We start from the raw sequence: 23,529 nt of genomic DNA, 5'->3' as shown, positions 1-23,529 counted from the left end.
CTTACCTACACCTACCGATGAAATAAACTAGAAGAGCAGAGCAGGGAAAAGCACTCCTTCCTTCTTGGTACTATCCACATTCACCATTTTATAAGGCTAAACATGAAGGCAGAACATGGAAGAATATGCTGGATCCTTTCCAAACATGCTTTCCCTGCTCAGACCTGCAATGGGCTGTGGTTGCTAAGAAAACACAGGCAGACAGTGAGAGGATAGATGACTCACTCAAGGAGCATCTCTGAGGCAGGCACCCTCAGTCTGTGCAACCACACACACACCTCTGGCTATGACCATCTAGAACCTTCTTTTCATCCCAGGTCAGAAAGCAATATAATCAGTTCTGGCTTAAACCCCTTTATAAAATTAATTATTATCCACAGAGCTCCCTGCAATGAAAACAGTCCAAAGACTACCAAGGTAACATACTTTTCTTTTAAAAGCAACAAAGGTCCCTTAACAAAGGAAAAGTTCATACTCTATGTTCTCAAGTGAGTGCCTCTAAAGGAATTTTAATAAAAGCATGCTAATAACCATTGTTTTTTAACTGGACCTGGGCACTGTCTCCTGGCTTTTTCCTTCAAGGGTGGCACTTTGCCTTTTAAGCCACAGCTCCATCCCCGGCATTTTTGTGATTCACTAGGTGTAAGACTCTCACAGACTTTCCCACTTGGTTTGGCTTCAAACCTTGACCCTCAGATCTCAGCCTCCTAAGCAGTTAGTGTTACAGGCAGGAGCCACCAGCACCTGACTCTAGCAAAAACAAATTTTTTTTCACTAAAATTTCTAGCACATTATTATTTTAACCATACAATCCCATTGTACTCTGGCTTCAATTTATCACAGCACTGATCTTAGAGACATTTCAGTTGCAGGCGACTTTTTGTTTTATTTATGGGGCCTTGGAGATTGGTTATGTACAGCCTTATTTATTGTATGAAAAATGTACAGTTAAGCTGGGTGTGGTGGCTCACGCCTATAATCCTAGCGACTCAGGAGGCTAAGATCTGGGGATCCAGGTTCAAATCCAGCCAGGGCATTAAAGACCATGAGACTCTTACCTCCAATTAACCACTAGGAAATGGGAAGTGGTGCTGTGGCTCAAGGGGGAGGGCAGTAGCCTTGAGCTGAAGAGATCAGGGACAGTGCCCAGGCCCAGAGTTCAAGGCCAATGAGCGACCCCCACCAAGAAAAAATTACAGTTAAGACAAAAAAATTCTCCCTAAATAATTAGCCTTTTTAGAGGAGAATTAGCTAACCTCTGTGGTATGAAGCAGTAATTAATGTATTACCAGAAACAAGGCAGCATGGGAAGCTTAGTCATCACTGATACAATCAGCTTTTCCTGCGGAAGCTGTATTCAGACTCCTGAGCCAAGCAGAGAGAGCAGGTACCCAGGCCTTTGAGTAAATAAACTGCCCCTGTGCCTGCAAACACAGCCACTCCTCATCACTGCCAGATCCACCTCCAACCCTGAAGCAAAGACTGCAAATACCATAGAATTTGGGGGGTTGTTTTGGTTTATTTTTTTGTTTTGGGGTTTTTCTTTGTCAGTCTTGAGGCTTGAACTCTGGGCCTGAGCACTGTCCCTGAGCTCTTCTGCTCAAGGCGAGGGCTCTAGTAGATGAGCCACAACACCACTTGTGGTTTTCTGGCGGTTAATTGAAGAGTCTGAAGGACTTTTCATGCCCAGGTTGACTTTGAACCCCTATCCTCAGATCTCAGCCTCCTGACTAGCTAGGATTACAGGCATGAGCCACCAGTGCCCAAATGTTCTTTTCTTTTTTTTTTTTGGGGGGGGGGGTGCTGGTAACTGAACCCACAGTGGTCTTGCATGCCAAAGACGTGCTCTACTTTTGAGCCACATATCCAGCCCAAGGATTTTTTTTTTGCCAGTCCTGGGGCTTGAACTCAGGGCCTGAACACCATCTTTTGGGCTTTCCTCAAGGCCAGCACTCTACCACTTGTGCCACAGCACCACTTCCAACTTTTTTTTCTGTGTATGCAGTATCGAGAAATCGGATCCAGGTCACTGTGCATGCCAGGCAAGCACTCTACCACTAGGCCAAACTCCTGGCCCCCCAAGGACTTTTTTAATTATTGTGCATCCTGATACTTACCTTCTCTTTCCAAATCTAGTAGAATGAGTAGTGAGAATTCTAAATTAGCATACAAAAAAAAATCTGCCCCAAACCTTTTTAATACCTATCCTATCAAACAATCTGCCCTTCAAATTAAAACTTTCCCTTTCAGCCAGGTGCCAGTGGCTTACAGATTTTAAGAGCTGGGGGAGCGGGGATTACCAAGAATCTCTAATCCTCCACACCATACTTTCTAGTCTGAAGCAGGCATCAGAATCACTTTGCAAGCTTGTTAAAGACAGACTGCAGGCTTGGCAGGCAAGGGTATGACACTGGAAACTGGCGCTGATAGGCCCCTGGACCTACTTTGGCTTGAGCTGACTCCATTGTGCCTTGCTTTCATCTTCAGCAGACCCCATGATCTTCCGTGTGTAGGCCTTCCTCCCACTACATCGCCTGCGAAGGACAAGGGACAGTGGTCTTCTTCATCTGGGGCTTGAGCCTAGATACTATCAATATTTACAAAGTAAATTGATTTGCCAGATGAATCCAACAGGGGTACATTTACACACTCAAGAGAGGAGCTGCTCACTGACAATAAAATGCCAATACCAGCAATACCCCAAGAAATGTACATGTGAGGCTGGAAACAAAGCAGCAAGGAGAGGGCAGACTCCAGAGGAACCCTCCAACTGCATCTCAAGTTGTGTTTTTCCAGCAAACCCAAGCCCACACAAGAAGCACAAGCTAAGGCTGTCTGGTTCATGTACTTCTCTGAACTAAGACACTAGAAGCAAATGCTTTTTCTTTTCTTTTCTGTGGATCATGGGGCTTGAAATCTGCCTGGGTACTGTCCCTGAGCTCTTCAGTTCAAGGCTACCACCCTACCCCTGGGCCTGGGCACTGTCCCTAAGCTCTTTAACTCAAGGCTACCGCCCTACCCTTAAGCTAAGCCCCACTTTCCATTTTCTAGAGATTAATTGGAGGTAAGAGTCTCAGGTTGGCTGAGAGTTTGGCCTAGTGGTAGCAAGCACGGAGACCCAGGTTCAATTCCTCAGTACCACATACATAGAAAAAAGCCAGAAGTGGTGCTGAGGCTCAAGTGGTAGAGCTCTAGCCTTGAGAAAGCCCAAGAACAGTGCCCAGGCGCTGAGCTCAAGCCCAGGACTGGCAGAGACAGAGAAAGAGAGAAAGGAAAAGAAGAGTTACCAGTCCATTTATGGCAAGGAGTTTGGCCTAGTGGAAGAGTGCTTGCCTACACCGGGGTTTGATTCCTCGGTACCACATACATAAAAAAATTCCAGAAGTGGTGCTGAGGCTCAAGTGGTGGAGCTCTAGCCTTGAGAAAGTCCAAGGGCAGTGCTCAGGCCCTGAGCTCAACCCCAGGACTGGGGAAAAAAAAAAGTCTCGGGTCCTTTTGTGTCTGGGCTGGCTTTGAACCTAGATCCTCAGATTTCTGCCTCCCCAGTAGCTAGGATTATAGGCCCTCAGCCACTGTGCCTCGCTGCAAATGCTTTTTCAACTCATTATTTAAAGGAAGAGAAAGGTTGGGTAGGGGTTGCACACATCTGTAATTCTAGCTATACAAAGGGGTGACATCCAGAGGATTACAGTTCGAAGCTAAACAAGAGACTCAGTTCACATGGGCCACAGAGTCACCTCCTCCTCCTCAGAAAACATGGGTTAGGGAAGGGGGAGAAAAGAACAGCTGATAGTTCCTAGCTGTAACACAATCAGAATATACATTCTTGCCAAGCACAGATGAAACATGAGCCCTTTAAAAGGGTTTGAGCTACCAGGAGCTGATGACTCACACTTGTTATCTCCAGGAGGCTGAGATCTGAGAATTGAGGTTCAGAGCAAACCCAGGCAGGAAAATCTCTGTGATACTCTTTTGTTATTCTTGTTGGTCATGGTGCTTGAACTCTGGGCCTGAGAGCTGTCCCTGAGCTCTTCAGCTCAAGGCTACTGTCCCATCCCTTGAGCCACAGTGCCACTTCCAGCTTTCTGGGGGTTAAATGGAGATAAGAGTCACACGGATTTTAATGCTCAGGCTGGCTTTGAACCCTAATTCTCAAATCTCAGCCTCCTGAGTGGCTAGGATTACAGGTGTGAGCCACCGTGCCCAGCTACAACACATTTTTATAGTAATACAGATCAGAGCAAGTTAAGATTGGAAGTAAACACAAATCATGCACCAACACATTAAAAACCCTCAAAATATCACAAGAAAAAAAAAAAAACTCAATTGCCAAGCACCACACCTGTAATCCTAGCTACTCATGAGACCAAGTTCTGAGAATCATGGTTCAAAGCCAACCTGAACAGGAAAATCCATGAGTCCAATTAACTACCAAAAAGCCTGAAGCAGAGCTGTGGCTCAAGTGGCAGAGCACTACCCTTAAACAAGCAAAGCTCAGGGGCAGCACCCAGGCCCTCAATTCAAGACCTAGGACTGGTACATGCAAAAATGAAGAAATAAGAACAAATGTAGTGAAGCCTTGAAAATAAGCTAGCACATTTTATATTAACACTGTTTCTAAGTTAAGATGCAGCTAAACTGAAGTATTTTATAATAATAAAAAAAAAACAGAAAGGAAAAATAAATCCTAATTTTCCAGTTTGGCCCTTGTTCCCAGGGAGAAACAGCTGCTTGTCCACCCACAGGCCCCAGAGGCAGAACATTCCCCATGGCCAGGAGGGTGCTGTCATGGCCTCTTCTCCACAGAACAACTTGGGGACTTCAGTCTTAGCACATTGGCCAAATACAAGTAGGAGGCTCACAAACTTTCCTGGCCAGGGAGGCTTCAAACTACAATCCTCAGAGCTCAAACTGTGGAGTGTCTAGGATTACAGGAGTAAGCCATTAGTGCCTAAGCTTCTCTCCTCCCTCTATCAGAGTGTTCAGCCACAATGCCTTCTGCTCTCATTCCCAGTAAGCCCATTCCAGCCAAGCCCCCTCCTGCTGCAAAGACTTCAGCAGGTTCACAGTTATTCAAGGCCTTTGTTCTCCATGTCTTCCTGATCTGCTTTGCCTTGCGTTGCCTTGCCTCTACTCCCACAATGGTACAACTAGTTCCTAACGATCAAGGTTTAGCTTCACACAGGAACCTTTCTCACTAGTAATTCAGAAGCCTCGGGTCACCCTGTCTCCACCTCTCTGCCCATTCCTTCTTTCCACTCAGCATTGTTCACTCCACAGATAGGTCCAGGGGACCTACTGCACACTGTGTACTGTTCCACACAGCCATGGATAAAACAGCTTTCATGGGGATTGGATGAAGTGTACAATCCAGCATGCAAAGACAGACAATAAACCCACAATGGGGGGAAAAAAGTTATGAAAGGAGGCATGTGAGTTGCTAAGATGGCTGTGATTTGAAATTTGGGGTTTAGGTGAAAGCTCACTGGACTATCACATAAGACCAAGTAAGGGGTCTACCACAGACCAGGGAGCTGGGGGCAGAGAGGGTACTTTCTAGGCCTAGCACTGTAAGTACAACACCATCAGACAACAAGGAAGCTGATTTAGCCAAGAGCCTCAGGTTTGACGAGCAAAGTACCAGAACAAAGCAGGGAGGGGATCAAAAAACTTAGTTCTGACAGCTTGGGATCAGGTCTGTACACTCAAAAAGAAGCAGAAGCTCTGGAAGGATGGGCTGGTTTACATCTTAAAACTTGAAATTGCTGATACAGGTGGCTCACACCTGTAATCTTGGCTACTCGGGTGGACTCAGATCTGAAGATCTGAGGTTCAATACCAGCCTGGGCAGGAAAACCCAAGAGATTCTTCTGTCCAATCAATCATAGAAAAAGCTAGAAGTGGCGGGAGTTTGGCCTAGTGGTAAAGTGCTTGCCTAGCATGCATAAAGACCCGGGGTTCAATTCCTCGGTACCACATACATAGGGAAAAAAAAAAAAAGCTGGAAATGGTGCTGAGGCTCAAGTGGTAGAGCTCTAACCTTGAGAAAGTCCAAGGACAGTGCTCAGGCCCTGAGCTCAAGCCCAGGACTGGAAAAAAAAGAAAGAAAGAAAGAAAGAAAGAAAGAAAGAAAGAAAGAAAGAAAGAAAGGAAGAAAGAAAGAAAAGAAAAAGCTGGAAGTAAGCTGGGCATGGTGGCTCACACCTATAATCCTAGCTACTCAGGAGACTGAGATTTGAGGATGGAGGTTCAAAGCCAGCCCAGACACAAAAGGACCTGAGACTCTTTATCGCCAATTAACCTCTGGAAAACGGGGAGTGGGGCTTGGCTCAAAGGTAGGATGGTAGCCTTGAGCTGAAGAGCTCAGGGACAGCGCACAGGCACAGAGCTCAAGCCCACAACCCACAAAAAGAAAAAGCTCGAAATAGTACTGTGGCTCAAGCAGTAGAGTGCTAGCCTTGAGCAAAAGGAGCCCAGAGACAGTGCTCTGGCCCAGAGTTCAAGCACCAGGTTGGGAAAAATAAATAAAAACAATTTGTGATTAAGTGGACAGGGGATACCCATCGCAGGTGGTCCTAAGTTCAAGATCAGTCCAGAAATGAGACATTGTCTAAAACCAAAATAAGGGGCTAGGAATGTGGCTTAGTGGTACAGTGCTTGCCTAGCATACATGAAGCCCTGGGTTTGATTCCCCAGTACCACATAAACAGAAAAAGCCAGAAGTGGCGCTGTGGCTCAAGTAATAGAGTGCCAGCCTTGAGCAAAAAAAGCTCAGGGATAGTGCCCAACCCGAGTTGGGCACTGGACTCCAGGACTGGCAAATAAATAAATAAAACCAAAGTAAGAAAGGACTAGGAGGGTAGCTCAGTAGTAGAATGCCTCTGTGCTGAAGGCTAGCACTTTACCACTTGAGTCACAGCACCACTTCCAGTTTTTAAGTGGTTCATTGGAGATAAGAGTTTCACAGGAACTTTTCTGCCCAAGCTGGCTTCTAGCTGTGATCCTCAGATCTCAGCATCCTGTGTAGCTAAGATTACAGACATGAGCCACTGGTGCCTGGCATCTCAAGACTTTTATCTCCAAAAATAACCAGCAAGTCAGGCCTGAGATGTAGCCCAAATGGTAAAGTGCCAGCCAAGCAAGCATGAAGCCTTGAGTTAAACTCTAGTACTATAGGAACAGGGAGGGGGGGAGGGGGGAGGGGAGAGAAAACAAAGCAACCATAATTGGTTAATAATGTATTTTATTTCCTACCTCTCTTCTTTCCCCCACAGCTCCTTAGGCACCATTAAACCCCAGCACCTAGCACAATACTTTACAGGTACTATGATGAGCAAAGCAACCAACACTGCACATTTACCAGTACAAAATAATCATCCTATAAGAAGCGAGTGGTAGCTGGGAGGGGGGGGGGGTTCACGCCTGTAATCCTAGCTACTCAGGTAGCTGAGATCTGAGGACCAAGGTTCAAAACCAGTCCAGGCACAAAAGGACCTAAGACTCTTATCTCCAATTAACCTCTAGAAAACAGGGAGTGGGGCTTAGCTCCAGGGTAGAGTGGTAGCCTAGAGCTGAAAAGCTCAGGGACAATGCCCAGGCCAAGTTCAAGTGTCATGACCCATTAAAAAAAAAAAAAAAAAGCAACTAGTAGTATTTGCAGAGCAACCTGTGTGAGTAAATGAATCATTCTATTAAATTACTGAAAAGTTTTATCTAAAAATAGCAGGCTGAGGGCTGGGAGCTTGACCTAGTGGTAGAGTGCTTGCCTAATATGCACAAAGACCTGAGTTCGACTCCTTGATATTACATACATAGAAGGAAAAAAAAAGCCAGAAGTGGTGCTGTGGCTCAAGTGATAGAGCTCTAGCCTTGAGAAAGCCCAAGGACAGTGCTCAGGCCCCGAGTTCAAGCTTCAGGACTGGCAAAAAAAGAAAAAATTCAGATGAGAGTAATGACAAGTGAATAATGACAAATGAATAGATGGCTCCCATCCTTTTATCCTCACTTGTTAAAATGGGGCCGACTCAGTTTTAAAACTTTCCATTAAACTCTATGGGAGGAGGGACTACCCAGAACAAACCCATTGTGATTTAGTACGTGAAGCATTGTACCATATCTTGCAACACAATTATCCCTAAATCACTGAAGGGCTAATAATATTTTTAATTAGGTAAATGTATTCACTTTTTCCTAAATAAGTCTTAATGTACAAGCCTAGCTAAATGGCTTTGACTTTAAAAAAAAAAATTAGAATTCAAATCGAGGCTTTTTAACTCTACCAGGTTGGCAAAGACCTAAACATTTTCACTTGGTACTCACTTTGACATCTCCAGAGTCTGCAGTCGGGGAACGCTCCATAAAAGTTACACCTGTTCCCACGGCCTGGAGGACTGTGGGGGAGGAGGGAGAGGTGGCAGGACCAGGCCCTGTCTTCATTATCTCCAGAAAAGCTCTAGGGAACTTCCTCCTCCACAGTATTCCAGAAAGTAAGTAAAGAAATGAAGATACAGTTGTGCAAGGAAGTATGTAAACACCAAGTATTTGTTCCAGCTCCTAAGAACTGAACGCTCTCCACAGCCTGATGACCTTCCTGAGGGGTCCCCAGAGGCAGTGGGGCAGTGGAGGTCAATCGAGCCAGGTGTTTCATTGCATCCCCACCCCACCCCCCTAAAAGTGATCGAACCCAGGCTAGCACAGGTATCACAGACTAGAAGGCAGCCAGGCTTTGCTGATGGATGAAAAGTTTGAGAAAAGCAGATGAAAGTTGCTTCCCATCCAACTTTAAAAATGGAAAAAAAAAAAAAAAAGGAGCGAGCAACCAACACACACACACACACACACACACACACACACACACACACACACACACACACACACACACACACACACACACGGCACTCCCCGGGCTTGGCTGACTTGCTGGTGCTAGCTGTACACAATCCTGGCTGCTGGCACCCAGCTCGGACCCTCGCCTTGGCAGAAGGGAAACAATAACTTTCGGAAATCGCCGGCAGCGTCCACAAAGGCGAATGCTACCCAAGACGTCTCCTCCACCGCACGCAGCGGCCAAGGTCTGGTCCGGCAGCCTCGATGGCTGCGCACCGGGACCCGAGTTGCCCCCGCCCCCCCTCCCCCGCCCCAAGTGCGCTTTCCTTATATACCGGCAGGAAAAAATCCTCTCGGGAGCGCAAGGTGCGGCCGCCAGCCCCCGGAGGCAATTTCCCACAACAAAGACCCCAAGCAATCAAAATGGAATTAGAATCCCCGCCATCAGAGCACGCCCGGTCCCCGCCCAGGCACTGGCACCCCCGTGCGCCACGGCACGCGGGTTCTGGGGTCCCCAAGCTGAGCCCCGGCTGGCGGGTTGTTGGGGGTACCCCCCCCCAGCCCGGCCTCGCGCCGCCGCTCCCCGCGTCCTCTCTCACACACACCCTGCATTCAAAATCTTTCCCGCCCAGGCGTGACGCGGGGGATGAAAACAATCAGCCGAGCCCGAGCGCCCGGGGCCTGGGCCCGGCCGAGCCCCTCGAGCCCCCCCGTCCCCCAGCCTGGAGGACGGCAGCCCGGGGCCCCGGAGGTGACACAAAGAGGCCGCTGAGCAGAGGCAGACGCCCCCCGCCGGCGCCCGCTCCTACCCCGGGGCGCCCCGCCCGCCGACAAGTTTGCAGCGCACCCCCGCGCACCCCGCTCTCTCCGCCCCGCAAAGTTTCCGGTGACCCGGCTCGGACCCCGACCTCGGGTCGCCTGCAGTCTCCCGCTGCCCCCCGCGCTCGCCCCGGCTGCTCCCTTTTCCTCCCGCGGCTCTCCGGGGCGCACCGGGGTGCGGGGGGCCCCGCGGCCGTGCTCACCCGCAGTGGGCCCAGGCCCAGGGGCCACAGCTCCAGCCAGGGACCGCCCGAGGTCGCCGCCCCGCCGGCCTCGCTCCCCGGACCGCGCCGCTCGCTGGTTCTCCGCTGGGCTCTTTTCCGTTCCAGCCGAAGGGCTCAGGGCGCAGCCGGGCGCGCTCCGCTCCGCGCCGCTCCGAAGCGGCAAACCACGCCCCGCGCCCGCGCCTTCCCCGCCCGTCGCCCGGCGAGTCCCGCGGAGTCCCGCGCTCGCCGCTCGCAGGCCAGTGTGGAGCGCGCCCGCGGAGCGCAGGGGGCGGAGCAGCCGCGCCCCGGGCCCCCGGAGTCCCCAGCGCCTCCTGGGGCTCGCCCTAGGACCCCGATCCCGGGTTCCCGGGCCCCCCAGGGCCCCACACTCTCCCCGCCCCCCGCAACTTTTCTGCAGGCCTCGGGGGCTGCGCGAGACGCTCGAGAGATGCTCGCTCGGGTTAACGACCCTTTATTATTATTATTATTATTATTATTATTATTATTATTATTATTATATTATTTGCATCCTCGCGGCTGGGAAGAACCATCACCAACTAGAACAGAAACACTCCCCCCACTCCACCCCTCCCGCCGATTTCAGCTTCTCTGCCGTGCCTGCCTTTCTGCGGGAGCGTCCTACCTGATCTAGCCCTGGGACCCTTTGCAAAAGCGAGGACTAGGATCGAGTGACTTTTAAAAAAATCTGGATCCGTGTTTCTTAGTGCCCCGTCCTGATCCACCCCTAAAGGTCACCTGGAAACTCGGTGTCCCTCTCGCCTTTTTTTTTTTCTTTTTTTTTTTTTGTAAGAAATGACCCCTACCCCTATATTGCTCATCTAGAGCTGAAAACTCACAAGAAAGTGGACTCGGGAATCTGTCCTGCAGGTGCCGCTTGAATTTTCTAGAAAGCTGCTCAGTCCTTCTGGACAGGTGTCACTTGACTCACCTCTTGCTGCTATCACGGGATTCCTGAGGAACTTGAAGTCCCGCATTAAAAGTCCCTTGCTGATGTATAAAGAAGTGGTGACTATAAAGTATTTACTGGATTTCGCTCATCATCAAAGTTAACTCTTTTAAAGGACTAATGTCCCAGTCTGGCTCAAGTGGCTCATACCTAGCTGCTACTCAGGAAGCTGAGATCTGAGGATTGCCGTTCAAAGCCGACCCCAGGCAGAAAAGCTCTTCAGATTTTCATCTCTAATCACAGAAAAAGCCAGAATTAGTGCTCAAGTGGTAAACCCCTAGCCTTGAGCAAAAAGGAGGTTAGGGACAGCACCCAGGCCCAAAGTTCAACGGGGGTGGGGAAGAAATCCAGCTTGGTATAAGCTGTGTGGCTGCAGAATCCAGAATCATGGTAAGGAACAGAATTGAAAGAATGACAATACATATAATTAATGCACATATTTAATAGAAAATCAGTGTTAAGCCATACCCATAACGTAGGCCAGGTGATTCCAGCAAACTTCTGAAATACACGTGTGTGTGTGTGTGTGTGTGCGCAAGTGTCCTAGGGTTTGAACTTGGTGCCTGGGTGTTGTGCCTGAGCTTCATATGTTTAAGGCCAATACTCTACCACTTGAGCCACCATTCTACTTCTGGCTTTTGGTGGTTGATTAGAGATAAGAGTCTCACAATGCCCAATGCCAGTGGTTCACACATGTAATCCTAGCCAAGCAGGACCATGAGATTTGGGGATCGTGGTTCAAAGCCAGCTGGATGAAGAAAGGTATGAGACTCTCTAGTTCACTACCAGGACACTGGATGTGGTGCTGTGACTCAAAGTGGTAGAGCACTACCTGTGAGTGAAAAAGCTCAGGAACAGCACCTGAGGCCTGAGTTCAAGCTCCAGGACCAATCAAATAGAGTAAGAAAGAGCATGTCTCACAGCCTTTCCTCCTAGTCTGGCTTTAAACCTTTATCCTTAAATCTCAACCTTCTGAGTAGGTAAGATTATAGACATAAACCACCAGTGCCTGACTCTGAAATACACATTTTATTGCACATTTTTTCACAAAGCAGGATTAGCAATCTACATGTCAGTCCTTGTAGTCCTAGGTTATCACTGTGTCTACACTGTGTCTGTTGTTTCTTCCAAGTAAATACTACAAAATCCTCATGGCAACAGTCCCTGGAGAAAGTATCATAAATAATTTCCTAATTACTGCTCCCTTTGTGGCACTTTGCCACAAGCCCTAGAAGTAAAAGTGCTGTTGTTTGTATTGTGTCTAGGACATGTTTTAAAAAAGAAAAAGAGCCTAGAATGTTTCTCAAAATGTTTTCAGTTCTGCTGATGACTCACACTTGTCATCTTTATTACTCAGGAAGCTGAGAGCTGAGGATCAAGGTTCAAAGCCAGCTGGGGCAGGAAAGTCTGTGAGACTCTTATCTCCAATTAACCACCAGGAAACTGGAAGTGGTGCTGTGGCTCAGCCCTAGCCTTGAGCTGAAGTGCTCAGGGACAATGCCCAGGTCCTGAGTTCAAACCTCATGACCACCATCAACAACAACAACAGGAAAAATGTTTTTAGATGCCTCCAATTAAAGCCTTCTAATTACCTAACGTTTCTTGCAGGCATGGCAGTTTAGATATTAAGTTCATACTTACTTGTAGATCAGCAAGTGAGATGAGTGGTGGGAGAGCACTGAAACAGATACTCTACACTTTGAAGTAAAAATTAAAATGTAATGCTAGGGCAAACAGAGTCACGCCTCCTTCTTTTGATGCGCAACACCAGGCTTGTAAACAGATGGCTCATCTCTGTATATCTTTGGGAAAGAAAGTTTTGCTCTGCCTACACTCTCCCATGCAGCAGGCTACAGATTTAATAAGATAGCATGACATCTTAGCTTTTGTTTACATCAAGCCTCTACGTTTACAGAACCATTAGCTTCAGTGGACTGCCCACCTAAGAAACTCCACTGTGGTAAGCAAGCTTTGCAAGCTGATCAAACTGAAAGCACATCTGTGATTGGCAGGTGGACGGCCACAGAAGTGGACATTCCATTCATATTTGCACACTGTACTGAGCAGCAAGTGAACCAAAAACCAAGAACAAAGATCATACTGGGCCTGAGGAAGCTAGTAAGTTGAGCATCATCCTGCCATGGAAAGAACTAAATTCACCACTCTTTAAGTTCAGGGGCCACTCCTCTGTCCCAGCACTGGTTACACTCAAGAGCTGAGTGTGCTCCTACTTCCCACATGACACTAGTGTTTGCGTTTCTGTCTAAACAGCCAGAATGCCAAAACAAGTCAGGCAAGGAGGCTCAGGCCTTCCACCCCCAACATTCCGAAGGCTGAGACAGGAAGTTCTCCCCCAACAGCCTATGGTATATAAACAAATGCTCATCTCAAAATAATGAGGTAAAGGCCCATGCCTGTAATTCTGCTACTTGGAAGGCTCTCAGGAAGAAACATTCATGAGCAGCATTTGGGCACAGTCCTGTTACTCTTAGCTTCCCCGGGACACCTAATATAGGCAAATTAAGAAGGATGACTGTAATACCCCAGCCAATTTGGGGGGACATGAACCCCCCAGCAATAGTCACCAGCACTCAATGAACTGAGCTCCTTGTGTAGCGGCTACCTTTGGGCTGATAGAGAGCAGCCCCCAAGCTTCCGCGTGGCTGAGCTCTTAAAGGTAAACACCACAAGCCTAGGATCTTGACTACACACAGGTGACGTCACCTGCGATGCCCACAGTCAATAACCACAAGGATGGAACCACACACAGGTGGTCCAGCATTTTTTACAAAAACAAAAACAGAATTTGGCAGCTAAGCTTGCCAGGTTATCACAACTCTTTCAAAATCACCAGCAGAAGCCACAGCACCAAAGGCTCATTCCTGTACCACTTGCTTCTCAGGAAGCTGAGATCTGAGGATCATGGTTCAAAGCCAGCCCAGGCAGAGAAAGCTGTGAAACTCTTATCCCCAAATGACCGGCCAAGAACTGAAGGTAGAGCTATGACTCAAGTGGCAGAACATCAGCCTCAAACAACAACAAAGCCAAATGAGATCCCGAGGCCCTGAGCTCCATCGCCAGTATTACCTTAATGAATTAATTAGTAACAACCATCAGACCACAAGGCTGAGGGAGTAGCTCTCACTGCCTGCCTGACAACGTGGGAAGCCCACAGCTCAAACTCCAGGACTGCCAAAAAATTAAAAAGACAAAATAGAGGGCTGGGAGTTTGGCCTAGTGGTTAAAGTGCTTGCCTAGCATGCATGAAGACCCGGGTTCGATTCCTTGGTACCACATACGTAGAAAAAAGCCAGAAGTGGTGCTGAGGCTCAAGTGGTAGAGCTCTAGCCTTGAGAAAGTCCAAGGACAGTGCTCAGGCCCTGAGCTCAAGCCCAGGACTGGCAAAAAAAAAAAAAAAAAAAAGACAAAATAGACCGCCAAACAAGAATGGTGATGGATTTTATCTTGAGGGCAAATTCCGATCTTATTTCTGGGGGAGGGAGAAAACACTGGTGTCTTGGTTTGGTGTCAACCCCCACGCAGATAGGAAATGCCAGCGAGTGGGAAATGACTAGCTGCTAGGCTCCGTGGTTTCAAATCAACACAAAGGTGCTTCATCTGAAGAGGCAGGTGATACCAACAGTCCTTAAACTGAGACAGGGTACAATATTTTCTTATCCACACCTCCATCTCTGCCTACCTTGAGGAGGAACCCTCTCTCCCTGGCTTTTTTTTTTTTTTTTAACACTTTAAAGTAGCCCTTGAATGTGTCTGGGATGAAAATAGCTGGCCAGGAAAACAGCATTATTCTTTGTCCCAAAGTCAAATCACACCCTTGGAAAGGCCTAGATTCCTTATCTCATTCAGCTCTGGTTTCCTGCAGCCCTGGAAGCTAACAGAAATAAACATGGAGTAATTGCTCCTTCACCAGTGTGATCTTTCTGTGAACTATCATGACACAAGTTGAAAGTTGGGCCCCACAAAATGCACAGTGTAAAACTGTCCAAATGAGTGAGAACCTAACATTTAAATCGAATCTAAGTGAAAAAAATGGAAACAAAAAGAATAAGGCAGAACTCAGTGAGGCAGAGAATGTAAAGCAAACACTCAATGAGCAGTAACTGTTGTCACTGATTATTTTAGTCCACAGCAGAGTTGCATTCAAGGGAACTATTTTGAGCCCACTTTTATTGAATTTATAAGTTCCTGGAGTTTTAAACATTCTACAACTAAAGCCAGGCACCAGTGGCTTACACCTGTTCTCCTAGCTGAGATTTGAGGATTGCAGTTCAAAGCCAGCTTGAGCAGACAAACCTGAAAAAAAAAACAAAAACAAAAATTGCTTCCATGCTTCTGAAGAGACCCAGAGCCAGGATCTAGGAAAGGAAATTGTTGAAGAGTTTGGGAAGGTGGCTCCCGGCCTCAGTGTGTGCCAGCCCCATCTGTGTCACCCACACAGCCTTCATGTTATAGCACAACTAGAAGGCAGCTGGGCCCCCAGCGGTGGACAGGTCTGGCACACCAGAAGCACTGGGTTACTGGAGAAGAGGTTGAGTTCATTGCTGCACTCTTCCACCTCTGCTTTAGCTGGAAATCATCACAGGGATTCAGGCTAAATTCCAAGGGCATCCTTGCTGGACTGGTTTCAAGCCCTGCTCATTAGATCTCAGCCTTCTGAGAATATATTTTCTAAAAGAGAGTAAGCTGAGAAGAGCACCTTAAGTTTTTTGTTGTTGCTTTTTGTTTTTATTTTGCCAGTCCTGGGGCTTGAACTCAGCACCTGAGAACTATCTTTGGGCTTTCTCAAGGCTAGTGCTCTGCCACTTGAGCCACACACCACTTCTGGCTTTTGTTATGTATGTGGTACCCAGGAATCAAATCCGGGTCTTTGTACTAGGCCAAACTTCCAGTCCACCTTAAGTATTCTTTATGTGAATGTTGGGACCTGCACAGAGTGGATTACAAAACTAAGAAGACCCCCAGATCCCCCAAGTGCTGGTAGCTCACCTCTTATAATCCTAGCTACTCAGGAGACTGAGATTCGAGGTCTGTGGTTTGAAGCTAGCCTAGGCAGGAAAGTCCCAGACTCTCATTTCCAAGTAACCACCAAAAAGCAGGAAGTGGAGTTGTGCCTCAAGTGGTAGAGTGCTACCTTAAGCAAAAAAGCTCTAGGACAGTGTCAAGGACATGAGTTCAAGTGCCAGAACCAGTATGCATGTGTGCATGTGTGCATGTATATGCACGTCTATGTGAGTACACACACACACACACACACACAGTATTAAAAAAAAAAAAAAAAAAAAACGGGCCTGGAGTTTGGCCTGGTGGTAGAGTGCTTACCTAGCATGCATTAAGACCCAGGTTCGATTCCTCGGTACCACATACATAGAAAAAAGCTGGAAGTGGTACTGAGGCTCAAGTGGTAGAGTGCTAGTCTTGAGAAAGTCCAAGGACAGTGCTCAGGCCCTGGGTTCAAGTTCCATGACTGGCAAAAAAAAAAAGACAATAGGGCCGGGAGTTTGGCCTAGTGGTAGAGTGTATGCCTACCAAGCATGAAGACTGGGGTTTGATTCCTGGGTACCACATACATGGAAAAAGTCAGAAATGGTGCTGTGACTCAAGTGGTAGAGCTCTAGCCTTGAGAAAGTTGAAAGACAGTGCTCAGACCCTGAGCTCAAGCCACAGAACTAGCAAAAAAAAAAAACACAATAAAATGAAAATGGATCAGCATCTTTAAGTAATATCATACATACACACTGTGTATGAGTTTGAGAAGGAGGCTCCTGGCCACCTCTGAGTATAATCGTTCTATTTCCTGTATATAAACAATAAAGACACAGTATTATAATATTCCAAAAATTATGAATCTAGTAAGTGAAAAACTGGAGTTTCAGAAATATTAAAAGTTGAGGATATAGAGTGATTGCCTTGTAAGGCTATGTTAGATCCCCAGCATAGAAAGAAAGAAAGGGGGAGGGAGGAGGGAGGAGGGAGGAAGGAAGGAAAGAAGGAAGGAAGGGGAGGAAGGAAAAAAGAATCATTGTATTAAAAGAGGAAAGAAATATGCAACACACTTACGCTTAATGAGGAACTGTTGTTTTAATGAACTTTAGAAAAGGAACTAAAATGTGGACAAACACCGCTTCTGAACAATTTCTAGTGGTTCAAGGAGTGGGTTCATAAGTTATTAAAGACTGTGATAGTCCTTACTGCGGCTCTATCATACACAAAGGCAGGCAGTGCTTGAGTTAATCAGTGCTCAGCTCAGGTTGTCCCTGTTGGCCTGTTGTATGTCTATCTTCACCTGTGTTATCTAGCTGAACTAAAAGTTCAGATAGGGGCTGTATCTATGGGCTAGTGCGCTCGCTCTCTCTCTCTCTCTCTCTCTCTCTCTCTCTCTCTCTCTCTCTCTCTCTCTCTCTTCTCTCTTTCTCTCTCTCTCTGCTTTTGCTACAGTGAACATATAGGTAGACATTTAGTATATGGCTTCATATGAACAAAAAGCTGTACATTATATATAATTAGATTCTGAAATAACTTTTTCTACACAATCAGTGGATTTCTCTAGTAACATACTATAGAAACAATCCCTGAAGGAATAGCCTTAGAAATAAATTTTTGAAAAAATAATGTACATATGAGGTAAAATATATAACCGCAAAACCAGGCAGGTGCTGGCAGTTCATACCCATAACCCCAGCTACTGAGGAGGCTGTGATCTGAGGATCGCAGCTCAAAGTCAACTTTTGTTGTTTTTTGTTTTGTTTTTACCAGTCCTGGGGCTTGAACTCAGGACCTGTGCAGTGTCCCTGAGCTTCTTTTACTCAAGGCTAATACTCTACCACTTGAGCCACAGCGCCACTTCTAGCCTTTTCTATTTATGTAGTACTGAAGAATCAAACCCAGAACTTCATGCATGCTAGGCAAACACTCTACCAATAAGCTACATTCCCAGCTCTATCTTTTGTTTTCAAACAATTTGCATGGCCTAAACTCACTTGATCACTTTTACCTGAATGAAACAGTGAAACTCATGCCTATTCTGTGCACATCATATCTTAGAACCCTATTAACTATTAGCATTCTTTTTCAAAAATCTATGTACTTAGTTTTTAATTGCATTCATTAATGTTTTACAGTTTTTCAATTGCCAAACCATGCATAAGAATTCAAAAAAAAATTAAACAATGGACATCCTCATCTACCTGTTATATGGTGTATTAAAACTTGGCTTTCGTGCATTCTGATCATTTCACGATTTACATTTTCATTTAAACAATTTAAATATTAAATTTGACTTTTATTTATTTTTTGCCAGTCCTGGGGCTTGAACTCAGGACCTGGGCATTGTCCCTGAGCTTTTTTCACTCAACACCAGCACTCTACCACTTAAGCCACAGCTCTACTTCTGGCTTTTTCTGTGATGTGGTGCCAAGGAATAGAACCCAGGGCTTCATGCATGCTAGACTAGCACTCTACCACTAGGCCAAACTCCTGGCCCTGTTGTTGGTTTATAAGAGTTCTTTCCTCATATGATCTGAATATTAGATACAAGTCATGTGTATATAATTTACAAATATATATTTACCCCAATTAGTACGTATCTCCTCTTCCTCTGCCCTACCCTTCTGTTCCCCTCCCTTTCCTTCCCTTCTTCTATCCTCCTTTCCCCACTCTCCCTCTCTCTGTCTCCGCCTCTCCACTCCCCTCCCCTCCTCTCCGCTCTGTTCTTCAGTTTGTATTTAGTCCCATGCTTTTGTTTGGCCTTTCCACTATACCACTTGAACCACACCTGCACTTCCAGTTTTGTTGGTTAGTTTGCTGGTTAATTGAAGACAAGAGTCTTGCGTATGTGTCTGCCCAGGCTGGCTCTAAACCATGATTCTCCAATCTCAGCCTCCTGAGTAGCTAGAATTATAGACCTCGGTCGCCCTCTCTCTCTCTCTCTCTCTCTCTCTCTCTCTCTCTCTCTCTCTCTTGATAGGGTATGGTTATTTAGTCCAGCTGGGCCTCTACTTCCTGAGCGTTTGGGTTTTCGTCCTGTACCACCACACCCAGTTTCTCACTTTCTTGATGAGATCATTGAAGTTAAAAAAATAAATTTTAGGGGGCCGCGAGTTTGGCCTAGAGTGCTTGCCTAGCATGCACGAAGACCCGGGTTCGATTCCTCGGTACCACATGCATAGAAAAAAAACAGAAATGGTGCTGAGGCTCAAGTGGAAGAGCTCTAACCTTGAGAAAGTCCAAGGACAGTGCTCAGGCCCTGAGCTCAAGCCCAGGACTGACAAAAAAAAATTAAATCAATCAATCAATCAATTGATCAATCAATCTTGGGCTGGGAATATGCCTGAAATCTGAGAGTGCTCACCTAGAAGAAAGTCTAAAGTCTAAGTTCAAACTCCAGTACTGATGCCATCTAGGGGAATCAATTCATCTTCTCTGCCAATGTGGTGGGGCTCTTCCCACAGCTCTTTCCCCCTAACTGATGGATGGCTCCTGAATGTACTGCCCCAACTCTTTTCATTGGTTGAATAGGCACTCATGGAATTATGGGAAGAAAAAGCATTTGAGCAAGTGCCTAAGGCACTATGGGAACAAAAAGTGTCAAGATGGGACACGTTATACTGGCACATGTTACGCCTGCCACTTCTTATCCGTATCTACTTATCAGTCCTCTCTCAGTACCACCAGAAAAAAATTAAGTTATTAATTTTGTTTTGAGTCCAGGTCTTGTGTCATAGCCCTGACTGAACCTGAACCTGAACTTGGGCTCCTCGTCTGTAGTGCTGGAATTATAAGTGTATGCCACTATTCCTGCCAGGCAGTAGGGGCTCATTCCTGTAATGCTAGCTACTCAGGAAGCTGAAATCTGAGGACCATGGTTCAAAACTAGCTGGGGAGGGCTGGGAGTTTGGCCTAGTGGTAGAGTGCTTGCGTAGCATGCATGAGGACCAGGGTTTGATTCCTTGGCACCACATACATAGAAAAAAAAAAAAGCTGGAAATGGTGCTGTGGCTCAAGGGTAGAGCTCTAGCCTTGAGAAAAGTCCAAGGACAGTGCTCAGACCCTGAGTTCAAGCCCCACAACTGTCAAAAAAAAAATAGCTGAGGTAGAAAAGTCCAAATAAGATTCTTATCGCCAATTAACCACTCAATGCTAGAAGTGGTGCTGTGGCTCAAGTGGTAGAACACTAACCTTGAGCACAAAGAGGCTCAAGAACAGCACTCAAGCCCTGCGTTCAAGCCCCACAACCAACCAAAAAAAAAATCACTGACTTTCCTGCCAGCTTCAAATCATGATCCTCAGATCTCAGCCTCCTCAGTACCTCATACTCTGTGTGTGTGTGTGTATACGTGTGTGTGTAGGTGTGCACAGATGTGTTTCCATACCTCAAGCTTTTAGTATTTGCTTATGGATTTCCTCTTCTTTTACACTACCACTTGAGCCATGCTGCCAATCCAGCCTTTTGCTATTTAATTGGAGATTGGATCTCTCAGACCTTTGTGCTGGCTTGGGACCATCCATTCTCTAGGTCTCATTCTTCTGACTAGCTAGTATGAGCATCCAGAGACAAATTTTATAGATTATTAAAATATGTATTCTATTCATAATAGTTTAAAATTCCTGCAGCATATTCTTCTTTAATTTCTAAGTGTTTTTTTTAAATTTTGGCTCAACTTCCAAACATTTAGAATTTTTTGTTGTTATTGTTGTTTGACTGTGGGGCTTGAACTCAGGGCCTGGATGCTACCCCTGAGCTCTTTGTGCTCAAAGCTATTGCTCTACCACTGGGAGCCACAGCAGGATTTGTAGTTTTTTGGTCACTAATTGAAGATAAGTGTCTCATAGACTTTCCTGCCCAGGCTGGCTTCAAACGACAGTTCTTCCATCTCAGCCTCCTGAGTAGCTAGAATTACAGACCTGAGCCACGTGCACCCATCTTGAGATTTTAAGAGTTTAAAAGAGATTTTGCAGCGTTTGATGAGTCACGTAAGACAACATGTACCAGCAGCTTCACCCATTAGCTTTCTCTTCTCTTTGGATTGGTTTGGTGCTCACTGATAGGCTTTTGACTGTAGGCAGAAGCTCTCTAGACTCTGCCTGGGGGACATCTCCTATTTCCAGGACTCCTACTGTGTCCCCATCTGGTGTATTTCAGTACAACTTCAGCCATCAGGAAACATTCAACAGCTCACAAACCATTTTTCGGAAAGATCTTTCCCCCACATTTTGTTAATAAATACAACATGGAAAGAAAAACAACAACAAAAACATTCTTGCTGATATATGTAATTCTTTGAATATGTATGTTTAATATATTTTCAATTAAACTGCTATTATACTTTGTTTTTAAGGAACTGGATCTGAAAAGGTGTGTGTATAGGAGAGAAAGAAAATTAGTGTGTGATTCTACCTTCTTCCATCCTTAGAAGATGGGAGGTAGAAGACAGGTCATAAAACCAAATGACTCATCAGAACAAGTAAAAGCCTAGCAAGAAAATTAAAAGGCTGGTGTTTGAACAGTTCTTACCCTTTGTACTTTTTGGATGCATCGAGATCATCTGGCCAGGTCCTAAATGTCTTACATCACAATTCTTCTTGGATTTCTTTTCTTTCTTTTTTTTTTTTTTTGCCAGTCCTGGGCTTGAGCTCAGGGCCTGAGCCCTGTCCTTGGACTTTCTCGAGGCTAGAGCTCTACCACTTGAGCCTCAGCACCACTTCCAGCTTTTTTCTATGTATCGTGCATCTAGGCAAGCACTCTACCACCAGGCCAAACTCCCGGCCCCCTCTTTCTTTCTTTCTTCCTTCCTTCCTTCCTTCCTTTCTTCCTTCCTTCCTTTCTTTTAATCGGACACCTTTTATTGGGCATTACTTGTCTCAGAAGGTGGAAGGACTCCTCTGTGATGAAGCTGATAGATGGGAGCCAGGCCACGCAGCCTCGATCACGAGCGGAGGCAGCCTCGTTCAGTCTTCAGTGGTGCTGTTCGTGTTTGAGATCCTTGTAACACCGCAGTAGCTGCAAAGCACATAGCAAGCCAGCACCATGTTGACCCCAGCAATGCTTCCTTTCTTCACACTGATGTCCTTGGTGAAGTATCTGTCATAACCTCTCCAAAATGCTCAGCAATGCCTTTTGGGGTGAAGTCCTGCATCAAAATCCACTTTGGCAGCTCTACTAGTTTGACATCCATCTTGGAGTCCTGGTGTCCACTAAGCCCCCTTTTCTTATTTTATTTATTTATTTATTTACTTATTTAGTGTGTTTATTGTGTGTGTGTGTGTGTGTGTGTGTGTGTGTGTGTGTGTGTATTTAACACAGGCCACAGGCTGGTCCTGAACTCAAAATCTTTTTGTTTTACTGCATGTGAGATTACAAACGTACGCTACCACACCCAGCTCCTGATAGTGTTTTTCTGTCAGAGAAAAAGAAAGAAAACGACTAAAAGAAAGGCATATACCATCCTAAGGTTAAAAAAAAATCTTTTAGGATTATAAAAATACAAGACTTTATTTTTCAACTTCAATAGTGACACCTAGTGGAAATGGCCCTATAGTACATTATTAGAAGGGAGAATTAAGGATTTTCTAGTCCATGCCATTGATTTTTTTTTTTTTTTTTTTTTTTTTTTTGCCAGTCCTGGGCTTGAGCTCAGGGCCTGAGCACTGTCCTTGGACTTTCTCAAGGCTAGAGCTCTACCACTTGAGCCTCAGCACCACTTCCGGCTTTTTTCTATGTATGTGGTACCGAGGAATCAAACCTGGGTCTTACATGCATGCTAGGCAAGCACTTTAACCACTAGGCCAAACTCCCGGCCCACATGCCACTGATTTAAAAAAAAAAAAATCCAAGCCAGGAGCAGTGGGTCATGCCTGTAATCCTAACTACTCAGGAGGCTGAGATCTTAGGATCAAGGTTTAAAGCAAGCCTGGCACAAAAGGACTTGAGACTCTTATCTCCAATTAACCTCTAGAAAATGGGTTGAGCCTACCCTTGGCTCAAGGGTAGGGCAGTAGCCTTGAGCTGAAGAGCTCAGGGACAATGCCCAGGCCCAGGGGTAAGGTGGTAGCCTTGAGCTGAAGAGCTCAGGGACAGTGCCCAGGCCAAGTTCAAGCCCTATGACCCACAAAAAAAAAATCCAATATATTAGGATGATTGGTGACTCCTTGAGACTTTTATCTCCAATTAATCAGCAAAGAGCTGGAAATAGAAGTGTGGCTCAAGTGGCAGAGTGTTAGTCTAGAACAAAATGCTCAGGCTCCATGGTCAAGCCCTAGGACTGGAACAGTAGTAGTATAGTAATAATAATGACAAGTTTTTGAATCTGTTTTATTTACTTTGTTTTTTTGTTTTGAAATACTAGGGTTTGAACTTAGTACTTTCTGATTGCTTTGTTTGCTTGTTCAACTGGCATTCTATCACTTCAGCCATGCCTCTAGCCCTGCACTGTGCTGGTTATTTTGGAGCTGAAATCAGGCAGACTTTTCTTCCTGCACTGGCTTCAAACCTACATCCTCAGGATCTCAGCCTCCTAAGATTAAATGTATGCATTGCTGAGTTACTAACACAAGGTTTTTGTTTGCTTGTTTGCTTTGTGGCTAGGGTCTCTCTACAAAAGACCAGGCTGACCTAGAACTCAGTACACACTGGCATGAAACATGAGGTTCTGCTTCTTCTTCTTAGTGTTGGGATTTCAGGTCTGCACTATCAGG

The 23,529-nt window shown here is 46.0% G+C and overlaps 1 protein-coding gene across 1 annotated transcript in view; it reads right to left on the bottom strand.

Annotated features, from left to right (window-relative positions):
* Positions 1-9,967, bottom strand: part of Syne2 (spectrin repeat containing nuclear envelope protein 2) — a 276,157-nt gene extending 266,190 nt beyond the window's left edge. The window contains exon 1 of the mRNA XM_090344255.1: positions 9,849-9,967. The gene's annotated coding sequence lies outside the window, so the exon portion shown is untranslated. The remainder of the gene's footprint in view (positions 1-9,848) is intronic.
* Between the last annotated feature and the right edge of the window lie 13,562 nt (positions 9,968-23,529).

Source organism: Megascapheus bottae, chromosome 14 (genome assembly GCF_031878675.1).
Source record: "Megascapheus bottae isolate mThoBot1 chromosome 14, mThoBot2.hap1, whole genome shotgun sequence".
Taxonomy (NCBI): Eukaryota; Metazoa; Chordata; class Mammalia; order Rodentia; family Geomyidae; genus Megascapheus; species Megascapheus bottae.
The sequence above is the reverse complement of the archived record's forward strand: the minus strand, read 5'-3'. Positions and strand labels throughout refer to the sequence as shown.